A 13678-nucleotide genomic window follows, 5' to 3' on the forward strand; every position below is an offset into this window, starting at 1 on the left:
TATGCTTGTGGTATAAATGTGTCAAGTAATCTTTAAGACAGAGCACTAAGAGTCGAGATCAAGTACATTTAACAGAGTACACCAAAGGCTTTGAGCACCACTGTCTGGGAGTAACTGAAAGAAAAACCAGAACTAAAAGAGAGTTCCCCAGTTAAGTGCTTATGGTATTTTTGTGTCAAGTAAAGCTTGAGACAAAACATTTAAAGTCACGGCTAGGCTCAAGGTGCAAAGCACCAAAGAAAAGAGAATGAAAGAAATTTTGTTGTGTTCAATGATTAATCCAAGGTAAAAAGGCCAGAGAATTCATAATATTATCCGAAATCTAATTCCTAATGACAGTTACATTCCTCTGTTTCAAAGGATAGTGAGATGCTAAAACTATTCAGAATTGCAGTATATAAACTTCACTTTAAGAAGAGACAGGAGCTTAATTGAACACTCACTTCTCATGCAAATTCACATCCTAAGCCTATATTAGTTTTGGTTGCTTGAGGACAAGAAACAATTCAAGTTTGGTGTTGTAATGCGTGAGCATCTTTCCTATCTTTTCCTAGTGAATTTGCATTTGAATTGTTAAGTTTAATCAAGATTTAAATACTTTTTAGCCAATATGAATGCTACTTTGAGTTTTGTGTAATTCTGTTTATTTCAGGTAGCATTTGGATGAATTTGACGGGGTTTTGTTGAAAAAGAGAAGAAAGTGAATGATGCTGTCAACCATGACCTCCTTGCACTCAAACGGAAATAACTTGAGTTACAGAAGTCCAATTAACGTGATTTCAGTGGCATTGAAAATCTAACTTTCAGAGCTTTCAAACGATGTATAATATTATACACTTCTTCTCCAGCATATTCGGCCATACTAGCGCCTAACTTGGCTATTTTCAAGTTAGGCGCTAGAAGAAGGATTTGCGCGTAGATTGCTCGCTGCCAAGGTGGTGCCTAAATTGGAATTTCCCAAGTTAGGCGCCAGATACAAGACAAATCTCCAATTTCTTGCTGCCCCCTCCAAGTCTAACTTCACAATTGTGAAGTTAGGCGCCAATGCAAGAAAACGCAATGGTCCCCACGCTTCATCAAGGATTGCACGAGTGTTTTAATTAATTTTCATTAAAACTTTAATTTATTTAAAAATAGAAAAAGATATTATTTAGTTTTAGAAAATATATTTTACATTAATTAGGATTAGATATAAAAAGGAAAAGAATCAGCCCTTCGGGCTCTTCTCTTCTCTCTTACCTCATTCCGCACTTTAGAGTTTTTCAGAATCCTTGCTTTCTCTCTGAACCATGAGCAACTAAACCTCCACTGTTAAGGTTAGGAGCTCTGTTTACTGTATGGATTGATACTATTAATTTTCTATTTTAATTCATGTATTGATTTCAATTTCAAGAATTGTTTTTGCTCTTCATCTTATGAATCTGGGTGGAACGGAAGTATGACCCTTATTCTAATTGAGTTCTTGTAATCCGTAGAAAAGCAATTTACCTGAATAATAGCTTGAAAAGAAATTCTCCTAAATCACTAATTATCTAGACTTAACAGGATACGTGACATATAATCCTCTTATATTTTGATAATTAGGATTTTTGTGGCACATAAACTAGTTTTGAACTTAACCCTCTAATCGGAGTCAAGTGACCAAGGAATTGGCGGTTGATGAAGGTTAGGGGAGACAAAAAAGTTTTAAGGAATTAGGGTTTAGTCACTTATAGTTTGCCACGAATTGAATCTTGCATGATTAAAGTAGTTAGTAAGAAAAGTTAATCCAGAAAATAAATATCTCTGAAACCTTAACTGTTTTACTCATATATTTCACAACCCATTTACTGTTTGCTTTCTGATTTTTTGAATTTACTGTTTAATGCAATTGAGACCCAAACACTCTTTTCTGCTTGTCTAACTAAGTAAATCATTCAATCATTGTTGCTTAGTCCATCAATCCTCGTGGGATTGACCTTCATTCACTTGAGGTACTACTTGGTACGACCCGGTGTACTTGCCGGTTAGTTTGTGGTATTCAAATTACGCACTAGAGATTAATCACCATCATTAATTACAAAATCTTCCTCCTTCTCTTATTGTTCAATGAAACCAAGAGGAAAAGAGAGAGAGACCGAGCGTGAGAACCACCATGACTGGAAGACTTCGGCGCTTGATTTCTTGAGCTCCGTAATTCTAATAAAAAATCTAATATGATAAAAGTGTTCGTATCTTCCTCCTCTACACGTTGGCATCACTTTTTTTTCGGTGGAAGCTGACGGTGACGTAGCTCCCCTTTTCTCTGAGTTCAGCCAATTGGAGTTCTAGGAGACACAGACAATTTCTTACAGTTTTCCTATTCAGCAACTCGGTCATAAAATTTCTCCAGAGTTTCTGTTGTTTTGATTTCATATGCAGGTAGGGTATTAGTAACTTTATAATAATTAAATGTGAATTTGATAAGTGAATGTTGATTTGATTGATTATTGTTTGAGATTGACTAAGTTTATGTTAAATTATTGTTGAATTATTGTTGTTTGCTTGAGATTTTGGATCGGCTATGTATGAACGGCCAGCTGGGGTGTTTTAGTGATTTTTGGGTTGGAATATCATTGAGAATAAAGTACAGATTAATGAGGTTTGATGGTCGAGAGATTAAATGAAAAACGGTGAAAAATCGGTAATAGTAAAGTTTAAAAACGGACTTAAAACTCAAGTTGAAAACTTGAAGAATTTTGGAAATGAGGTTCAATCCTTTGATAAAGTTATAATCAGGGAATTAAGATTTATATTCGAGATTGAAATAGTAATTTAATAAAAACTTGAAGTTAGTTTTGTAATTATATATTTTTTGGGGTATTTTAGGTAATAAATAAGAAGTTTAGGGGTAAAATGGATATTTTATAAAAGAAGCAAGGTCATTTTGGTAATTATATTATATGTAAGAATATTTTAATAAATTATAAAATATGTTGGGGTGAGAATATAAATATTTTAGGAAGCTCAAAGATATAGAATAATTTATAAAGGATTAAGAACAAAGCTTAAGTTAATAAGTTTTGGGTAATAAAGAAAATCATTATTATTGTTATTAATTTATTAAGATTATTATCAATGTATTTTTAAAATATATTATATATTAGTATTTTATTAAAAATATATTATTTTATTTATGATATACTAAAAGGGTAAGCAGAAAACTGTCCTAAAAGTTTTAAAAAGACAAATCTATGTTAAGAACATTTGATACTCTTTCCATAAGACACTTAGGGAAAGGCGAGGGAATAATGTGAAGACATTTTATATTGTGAAATGATAAGAAAAAAAAGAAAGAAAGAAAGAACAAAAAAGAAAATGAGATAAACAAAGATATGGTGGTGAGCCCACCGAGATTTGCTTTCTAGAGATACATCGGCCAATCCAAGGATGGTCACACCTGTAAGACAGAGGTTGCTTACAGAGGTTATCAATACATAGATTGGCTAGAGAGAGCCTCACCTGTAAGACCGAGGTTGCTTACAGAGGTTATGTCTGCATACATCGGCTCAAGAGAGTTGCACCTGTAAGACAGAGGTTTCTTACAGAGGTTATGGCACTAGAAGCCAAACTCAAACAAAGGTTACTAAGTTAAATCGAAATATAATTCATTGAATAATAGAGAATAAAAGAATTAAAATAATAAAAGAAACTAAAGAACCTCTGCCACATGAGAGCAAAGAATATAAGAGAAATGAATGTATTAATTAAAGGAATCTCTACCATAGGAGAGCAGAGAACAAAGATTAAAAAAATCTAATGAACATCTGCCACAGTAGAGAAAATGGAAAAGAAGGTATTAATTAAAGGTATCTCTGCAATAGTAGAGTAGAGAGCAAAGAATAAAAAGAAATTGAGTGTTGTTTGGGCCTTAGTACCAAGTATCTAGTGGGGACGGTGATGTGTAACGCTCACTTGATACTCTAGGGACGGCTCGGTGACGACGGCGTTGCGTAACGCTCACTGGAGACTGAAAGGAAGGTTTCCCATGAGGACGGCGATGCGTAACGCTCATGGAGGGGACGTTGGCTGAGATAAGGATGGCGGTACGAAACGCTTATCTCAGGACCAGTGTCGGGAATCGGGCAACTAACCAACACATGAGCTCATGGCCTGTATAGGATTAGACATGCATCATACTTGTTTGCACATATTTGTTTGTGATTGTGTTTTCTATGATTGTATGTGCTTGTGATTGGATTCTATGTTCTGTAATTGCTAAGTTGGCTTATACTTTATTGACTAAGAACATAATGAAACGAACTTAACTTCTAACCCCGACCTTACTAAGAACTCCCCAGTTCTTATCCTCTATTTCCACCCCTTTTCAACTACAAGTGTGAAGGTTTAGTGTGGAGTTATAGGAGCATAGAAGATTATGTTTACAAGTTGAGTTGTTAGATTTTATTTTCCCCTCATCGTTTATTGTTTTTAGTTTTTAGAGGGGATAGGACTTGTATTTGAGAATCTTAAAATAAGTCTATGTATACAATACTATGTGAATATATATATATCTTTGTGAGTGATTAAAAGTAAAAAACTATTTCGTTTTCTTAATTAAAGTTTCGGTTCGTATTCTCAAGGCTCAATATTAAATAAAGATAGTATAGAATAAAAAGGTTTAAAGGTAAGTAACGCCTGAGCTTTTGGTACGATCATGAGGTGCTAAATTTTAGTGTATTACAAAATACACCACAATAGCGGGACAGTTCTATAAAAGAGGATTGTCCCAACCCCTCCTCAAGTGCAAAGAACCCGGCGAGACAGACTACATACATCGTGAAATCCATGAAGGATGTTGTGGCCACCACATCGGAGGAAAAATCCTAGCCCAGAAAGTTATTTGAGCTAGATACTTCTAGCCTACCATCATCAGAGATGCCCTTCAGCTAGTCAAAAGTTACAGACAATGCCAAATGCACGTGGACCTCCACCAAGTGGACCCACACTAAGTCAACACGATAACGACAGAATTCCCTTTCAAAATCTGGAAAATCGACGTTGTAGGCCCTTTTTCCCACTGCTCCTGGGTAACTCAAATACCTTATCATGGCTATTGATTACTACAGTACCAAGTGGATCAAGGCTGAAGCACTGGCCACAATCACGACCACTCAATGTCAAAAATTCTTCTGGAGATAAATCATAACCCGATTCAGGATCCTAAAGATTGTGATCTCTGATAATGGGACCAAGTTTGCTGATAAGCGCTTCAGGGAATTCTTGAAAGGACTCGACATCTCACTAAAGTTCAACTCAATGGAGCACCCGCAAACCAATGGCCAAGTAGAGGAGGCCAACAAGGTCATCCTAAAAAGGCTCAAGAAAAGGCTAGTCGAAGCCAAAGGACTTTGGGCTGATGAGCTCGGTTCCGTACTCTGGTCATACTGAATGTCAGCCCAGAGGTTGACCGGGGTGATCCCCTTCAGAATAACATACGGCCTAGAAGCCGTTACTCTTGTTGAGATCAGAGAACCCAGCCCTCGGAGGACCATCGGAGGACATGACGAAACAGCAGAATGGGATTTCGTAGATAAGGTTAGGAGCATAGCCTACTTATGAGAACTCGCCCTAAAACAAAGGGTAAGCCTGAAGTACAACCGAGATGTCGTAAAAAAAGATTTCAAGCAAGAAAATCTGGTCTTACAATGCAACGATATCAGCCTCCCCACCCTGAGATAAGGAAAACTAACTCCCAACTAGAAGGGACCTTACCGAGTCAAGTCCTTATTCGGGAAGGGAGCCTACAAGTTAGAACAACTTAATAACACCAAAATGCTAAGATCATGGAACTCCACGAAAAGTCTTGTTGGACCCAGAAAACAGTGCCAATGTTCTATTTTACTCCACATTTTAGAAAATGAAGTTGAGTGATAACATACTGCAGCCATTCTTTGGAGACCTAGTGGGATTTTCAGGTGAATGAGTACCTGTGTCGGGATCAGTGTGGTTACAACACTTGGTGAGAGTCCTCTAACCAAAACTCTAGATGTTTAATACCTTGTGGTTAATTGTTTCAGTCCTTATAACTTAATACTTGGCCGACCTTTTTTGAATAAGTTTGGTGCAACTGTCTCTACAATTCATCTCTGTGTTAAGTTTCATGTGCAGGACAACTTTGTTGCAACAATTCACAGTGACCACCGTAAGGTTCAGCATTGTTATGACATCAGTCTCAAAATGCCTATATCTAACCGAGCTATAGGTGCACAAATAAATATCATCCACAACTCGCTCGAGCTTCCCTCATTAGTCGAGTTAGATCCGCGCGCCGAGTTTCAAGACCGACTTACCCCAAACAAGGAATTACAAAAAGTTTCTTTAACCAATGATCCAAACAAGTTCACTTTTGTAGGTTCAACCATACATGGTGACGAAAAGGAGAAGCTCGTACGATTTCTCCATTAAAATACAATCTATTTGCTTGGACACCTGCAGATATACCAGGCATTGATATCTCTGTAATATCTCATAAGCTGGCAATAAACCTGTCAATCCGACCTATAGCACAGAAAAAATTACAATCTTGGAATTGAGAAGAAACAAGCGTCATTGGAAGAGACCAAAAATCTCATTGATGCAAACTTCATTCGAGAACTCAGATTCACAACATGGTTAGCTAATGTTGTCATGGTAAAGAAACATAATGGTAAATGGCGCATGTGCGTCGACTTCACCAATCTAAACAAAGCATGTCCTAATGATGCATACCCTTTACCATCCATTGATGCTTTAGTTGATAATTCATCAGGCTTTGCCACTTTAAGTTTTATGGACGCATATTCTGGTTATAACCAGATCCTCATGCATCCATCAGACAAAGATAAAACTACTTTCATAACTGAATACAATAATTTTTGCTATAAAGTTATGCCTTTTGGCCTTAAGAATGTAGGGGCTACTTACCAATGACTCATGGACAAAATATTTGCTAAGCAAATTGGGTGGAACATCGAAGTCTATGTTGATGACATGGTCACAAAAACCAAAGCTGCAAATCTCACATAAACGACCTTGTGGAGATTTTTGCACAAATCAGAAAGTTCAACATGAGACTAAACCCTGAGAAATGTGCCTTTGGTGTTCAAGGATGTAAATTCCTCGGCTTTATGCTAACAAGCCGAGGTATAGAGGCAAACCCTAAAAAATGCCGAGCTGTTCTAGAAATGCAAAGTCCTCAAATAGTTAAGGAGGTCCAACAATTAATAGGGAGACTTACTGCTTTATCAAGATTCTTACCTTGTCTAGCTTCTAAATCTTTCCACTTTTTTCAATCACTCAAAAAGAAAAATAACTTTAAATGGCACGATGAATGTGAAACTGCTTTTTCAAATTTAAAAACTATTCTTTCAAAACCTCTCATTTTGCAAACACCTGAACTTGGAGAAGAGATTTATATTTATCTATCCATTACGGACTAGGAGATTAGTTCTGTTCTTGTTATAGAAAGGGACAAGATGCAACAACATGTTTACTTCATTATCAAATCGCTGCAAAATGCGAGCTTTCTTACCCAAAGATAGAAAAGCTCGCCCTCGCCTTAGTATTCTCAGCTAGGCGCTTCCGACCTTATTTCTAGAGCCATACCATCAATGTACGAACTGAGCAACTGCTACGATAAGTGCTCACCAAACCAGAACTAGTTGGGCAATTAATAAAGTGGTCTATCGAATTATTCGAGTTTGATATCAGATATCAATCACGAGGATCAATCAAATCACATTACCGTGCCGACTTTTTTTTGCCAAGTTTACTGCTCCCACCTCCAATGATATGCCCACGAAATAGACACTATACATCAACGGCACTTCTAACTCCCAAGGGTCAATAGCCGAAATTCCTCTTAAAGACACCAATGGAACTGTTTTGGACCATTCTCTACGCTTCTCATTTAAGGCCAGCTATAATCAAGCCGAATATAAAGCACTCATTGTCGGCTTAAGATTGGCCATCGAATTAAATATTTCTGCAATAAAGGTACATTGTAACTCTTTACTGGTAATACAACAAGTAAATCAATCTTTTTAGGTAAAAGATCATCTCTTAACAAAATACTTAGATATTGTCAAAACAATCATATCTCACTTCTCAAAATTTAAAATTCATCATATTCCCAGGGAACATAATCACTGAGCTACTACTCTCTTACAATCCACTTTGATTACACCAAGCATTCATTTCATTAATACCTGCAACATTTCTAATGAGGATGATTGGCGATTGCCTTATATTCAGTATCTGAAAACTGGAAATATTTCTGCTAAAATTAATAATTTGAAAAAATCCAGGAGACAAGCTTCTTCTTTACATTATTAAATAATAACTTGTATAGGAGAGGATATACTCATCCTTTATTAAAGTGTCTAAATAGGTCAGAAGCCGACCTTGCCTTAGCCGAGGTCCATGAAGGAATATGTGGCACACATATTGGAGCTCGGAGCTTATCATCCAAAATTCTCTGGGATGAATTTTTCTGGCCGAGCTTACAGAAAGACTGTCATCAAAAGGTAAAAATCTGTACAAATTTTCAAAAATATGCTCTAATAATACATGTACCAGCGGAGCTATTGCATCACTCCGAAGTAAGTTGGCCATTCTATTAGTGGAGAATCGACATCCTCAGTCCATTTCCTATTACCCCAGGACAGGTAAAATTTTTAGTTATGGCCATTGACTATTTTTCCAAGTGGATTCAGGTGCAACCACTGGCTAAAATCATATCACAACAAATAATTTCCTTTGTTTGGAAGCACATTATATGCAAATTTGGTATACCTCATCATATTTTGAGACGCGTCGCGCAGGGTATCCCTCTTCCATCGCCATCGCTGCGATAACAGGTTAGTGGTAATTCACGGTTTGATAAATAGAGATTGTTGTTGGTTTGTTTTGGGTGCATGTCATATGGTTTAAGAGAATTCTAAAATATAGTGGATAAGAGAATTCTAAAATATAGTATAAAAAGATAAATTATTAGTTCGTATGTGTTAATCTGTTCGGATTTAAATTGGATTCGAATGTGGTTAACGTAAAACCTTTATAGTTGAAGGTGCAAGGGTTGTGCCTCGTCTAATGATCTTAGCTACTCAGAATGGTCCTCCCTATTGTTCTGATGTTTACTGCCTTTATCTTCTTCTCGGCCAGAAGTAGGTAATACAGTATGATAAAAGAAATTAATAACGATAATTTATCCAATGATTTTCATTTATATAAAATCAAAATATATTTCCATAATTATGTGCTTAATAAAATCAGACAATATTTGAGAGGAAAAAATAGAATGGTACTAAGTGAATAAGTCATTGTTTAATTAAACATTTAACCAAGAGTCCAAAAGAACAAAAAAATATGCAACTTAAAGATCAGTTTCACTCTTCCTCTGATTCTCCCTTTATGATCCATTTGTCTTCTTCCCCTCACGTTCTTTTTCCATTGTTCAACTTTCTTGTTTAGAAAATAAAATAAAAAGCAGAAGAAAATAAGTAGAATTAAAAAAAAGGATGATTTTTTTTCCTTTCTGTTTCTCTTGTTCTTTGAGAGAGAGAAATAGAAAATAGAAAAAAAAGAAAAAAAAAGTTTTATTTTCTATATTTTTTGTGTTTTTCTTCAAACATTTATGTATTTTTTTTACAAAATTTTCTGTATTTTTTATAACAAAATTGTGTATTTATTTTTAAGCTTTTTTTAAACAGTAGTTTCAAAAACAAAACTTTTGGAGACGTGATTATAAAATCACAATTTCACCTAATGTTTCTCTAAAGAATAATACTAGAAACATTGGACAGATATGCGCTTAAACAGTACTTAAACTTGAGCATGTTAACAAGTATTCTTTACACTTCTTTAAAAAATATATTTATAGTATCCTGAAGCTTTAGCAAGTTAAAGAATATCTTTTACATAAAAAATTTATTGAGATTATATTTTTAAGAAACCAAAATAACTCGACAGAAATCAATAACATATGTAGAATAGATTTTTTGGTGCATGTTTTTGAATTTACAGGGCAAAATCAATAACATATATAGAATAGATTTTTTGGTGCATGTCTTTGAATTTACAGGGCTCTCCATTGCATGTGCTGCTTGACAATATAATACATCATCTCTCATAGATTAACATCCATTTTTTTTAATTTTTGACAGTATGGATTAACATCCTTGTGAACGAATAAAGTTCATAAAAGTATCAGAAATTTTAAATTTTAATAAACATCTCTTGTGCTCAAATGTGTACCTGTTCCAACTTCCAATAAGCTACAATTGATTTTAAATATTGACTAGGTATAAAACAATGCCTAAGCATCATTCTTTTGTTTCGATACTGAAATTCAGCATCAATTTTAGTATACATACAAGTTTAGGAGGTTGATGATGTGGTGTTCCACAATTTAGACAATGAAACCCAAAATTTAAAAGACGCCTCCACCACTAAGATCATTAGAAGGAATTTAATTCAAGAACATTGAGATAGCACGTCCCTACCAATTGACCTAATAGTGAGATGACATACAAAAAGAAAAATTGATTTACATAACAATACATTCTGATTACTTGAATGAACTGAAGAAGTTGACTTGTCATTGAGGGCCTGGATAAAATTGTTAACATCCTCCTTAGTGTTATAGAAATAGAGACTTGCACGTGCACTTGCATTGACTCCCAAGTACCGATGGAGGGGTTGGGTGCAATGGTGACCCGATCTGATAGCCACTCCACGCTGAAAAGATGTTACATCATCAATTACAATTCAAGACAGAAATAATTTCCAAACATGCTCAATGCAATGCTGATCATAATTCCAAAAATGCTAAATAGTACATTTTTTTAGTAGGCATACAATTGCAAAAGATCATCATGATTGCTATCTATAGCTTCTTTCTTGAAAAAATGGTTCTTGGAGAACTTTGCGTGTGGGGACTGGGGATGGTCATTTTATCCTCATACCTGTTGATCAAGAAATGTTGCAAGATCGGTTGCGTGAATATTTTCATCATTGAAAGAACAAAGTGCAGCTCGTTTAATTTTTTTCTGAAGGTGCCGGCCCATAGATGCAAATATTTGGGATTGAAAGGAGCCTTTCATAAAGATATCTTCCCAGCTCCACCTGTGAAATTTCACATTTCATTGGAATCAAAATAGTTAACCTTGCACAAGACAAACTGTTAATATCAACATATGTGACTAAGCACAAGTGTGGAAAGATTTATCAAATTTAATTTACAGTGCAGTTTCTCTCACATAAGCACAGATCATTTTCATTTAGAACGCATTTTGTTAACCATTTCTATCAGTTTTCCTTTTTGGGTTGTCCCCCCAAAAGAAAGAGAAAAAAGTTAAGAGGAACATCAAGCTTGCTAATGCTTTTGATAGATTCATAGCATGCATCTTTCTTGTTCTTTGAATCATAAAATAGCTTGTCCTTTAAAAGATTGAAGCCTGAGTTACCTCATAATCATGTATGGTTTGCATACCAATCCCAGATAAGTAATCAATTGCTGCTCCTAAACCAATTGCTTCCCCAATTGTTGGTGTTCCGGCCTCAAATCTAGAACAATCAGAGTGCATCGAATAATAAGACATAGTCAACTAATAGTATGCCAAACAGAAAAAAGTTGCAAAGAGAACAACAACTACATATTATATATCACTTATTATCTATTACTAACAGTAATTGTAGATGGTTGATCCTTTTGAAGTTAAAGGATTGAGAAGTTAAAATTTGTCAGTAACACTGACCACTGAGTTAATTTTAAAAACATAGAAGCAAAGAAATTATTAGACATAGACATGCAAATTAATAGAACCACAAATGCTCTTCATCAAACTTGTGATCTCCACCCAAGGTCACATAAGACTATCCATAAGATAAGAGTCGGGAAAAGCAAGTTCACAAACCTGGATGGAGGTTCAGCATAAGTTGAGTGATCAAGAAATACATCTGAAATCATTTCACCACCACCTAGACAAAGAAAAGGCTGAGGTTGCCATCAGTATATTAGCTTCAAAAGACAATATCATTAATCATGGTTCCAAAAAAAATATGGCTTCAATTTTATTTTATAGTCATTTCCTATTTGAACGAGAAGACGCAAGGGAAATACCATGTCTAATTACTTACCTAAAAAGGGAGGCCTGGACGACAAGAGGTCTATTTTACCATATAAGAATCCAACACCTGTAGGCCCACACATCTGGAAGAAGTATTTGACAAACTTATTATAATTGTTCCAAAGAAATACAAGCAAAAATAAGTTAACAATCCTAACCTTGTGAGAAGAAGCAACAAGAAAATCAACATTGAGGCTGTGAACATCAATTGTCATGTGTGGAACACTCTGACAGGCAGCTACAAGCACTTTTGCTCCAACATCATGAGCCCAGTTAGCAATATCTCAAACAGGAAGTACCGAAGCTGTACAAATATATCAAAACTAGTTCATTTTAGCTATAAACTCCAAAAGTGAGCCACAAGTACTACCAGCTGCAATGATGCATAAAATAGATGTCTAAAAATTGAAAAAACACAGCAAGAGAAATTAGGATGCTGTTATAGTTCATATACGATGTATGCACTGATATTTAACCTTATTAAGGTTGTAATGGAATTGAGTACTGCACTAAGCATTAGTTTCTGCTTGATATTAATAAGATTTTTTTTAACTTATAGAATAACCAGATTTTGTGGATTCCATTATAGAATAAGTTTTGGATTGCCTATTCAGCTTAATGCCACGTATTTGCAATTCGCTTTTCTTCTTGCTCCAAAAGATTGACCTACTGTCGTTTTATAATGCTAATTGTCGCTTATTCTTAAGTCTTAACAAAAGGATATTTTTTTCTGTTATAAAATAAAAAAATATTTATTTCCAAAAAAATATTCTAACTTTAATTTTTGATTTTTTTGGTAGCGTTGCAGGCAAGTTTGTCGTTCTCCTCGACAAATTTTATGTAATATGTAAAATTCGTCGCCTCCTCGATAAATTTCAAGTAGATTCTTTAATAAAATCTCACCGAGATCGATTGGAAATTAAAATCATTACTTGTAACTCATCTTTCTTTTTTTACTTTGATCTTCTACTTACTCTATACAATGTCTGAAATTTCATTGTTATCCATTAATTATGATAGTGAAATAGTATATGATGAAGAGGGATCTATCGTGTTTAATTTTGCTGAATTAGTATTTACATGTATGCCACCTGAAGTCAAAAGTCTAACAGTATTGAAGAATTTGATATTGCATACTATTGGTCAACAACACATGAAAAGAGTGAAAAAATTTACTACAAATATTCGTCTGCAGTAGATAACACTTTATTTTACAAAAGGTATATCATAGATTACAATTGTTATTATTTTGTTATTTTTTTACTTGATGATGGTTTTGATAAGATTTTATGTTTTTGTAAATTAGGTATCAGTTACGTGATAACGAAGACAAACGTCTTATTAGGGTATGACACAACTGTTGGACAAATATACATCAGTTGGAATTATTTATTTTTCTAGTTGACTTGGGTGAAGGAACTTCTTGGATACTGTTGATAATATCCCTTTAAGTGGAGTGGTTAGGAGAAATATTAAAAGAACGATGGTTGACTTAAATATGCCACCTGAAGTTTGTCAAGAAGAGTCAAATGTCGAAGATTCTAATGATG

The 13678-nt window shown here is 34.8% G+C and overlaps 1 pseudogene across 1 annotated transcript; it reads right to left on the reverse strand.

Annotated features, from left to right (window-relative positions):
- Positions 1–10377: 10377 nt before the first annotated feature.
- On the reverse strand, positions 10378–12401 carry LOC107626939 (cysteine desulfurase 1, chloroplastic-like; annotated as a pseudogene). The gene is made up of 7 exons (XR_015905358.1): positions 12287–12401; positions 12139–12211; positions 11916–11979; positions 11466–11565; positions 10965–11124; positions 10551–10737; positions 10378–10448 (listed from the first exon to the last, which is right to left on the reverse strand). The product of XR_015905358.1 is annotated as a cysteine desulfurase 1, chloroplastic-like (transcript).
- Positions 12402–13678: the final 1277 nt, after the last annotated feature.

The sequence above is a fragment of the Arachis ipaensis genome, chromosome B2 (genome assembly GCF_059453495.1).
Source record: "Arachis ipaensis isolate K30076 ecotype BB chromosome B2, ASM5945349v1, whole genome shotgun sequence".
Classification (NCBI taxonomy): Eukaryota; Viridiplantae; Streptophyta; class Magnoliopsida; order Fabales; family Fabaceae; genus Arachis; species Arachis ipaensis.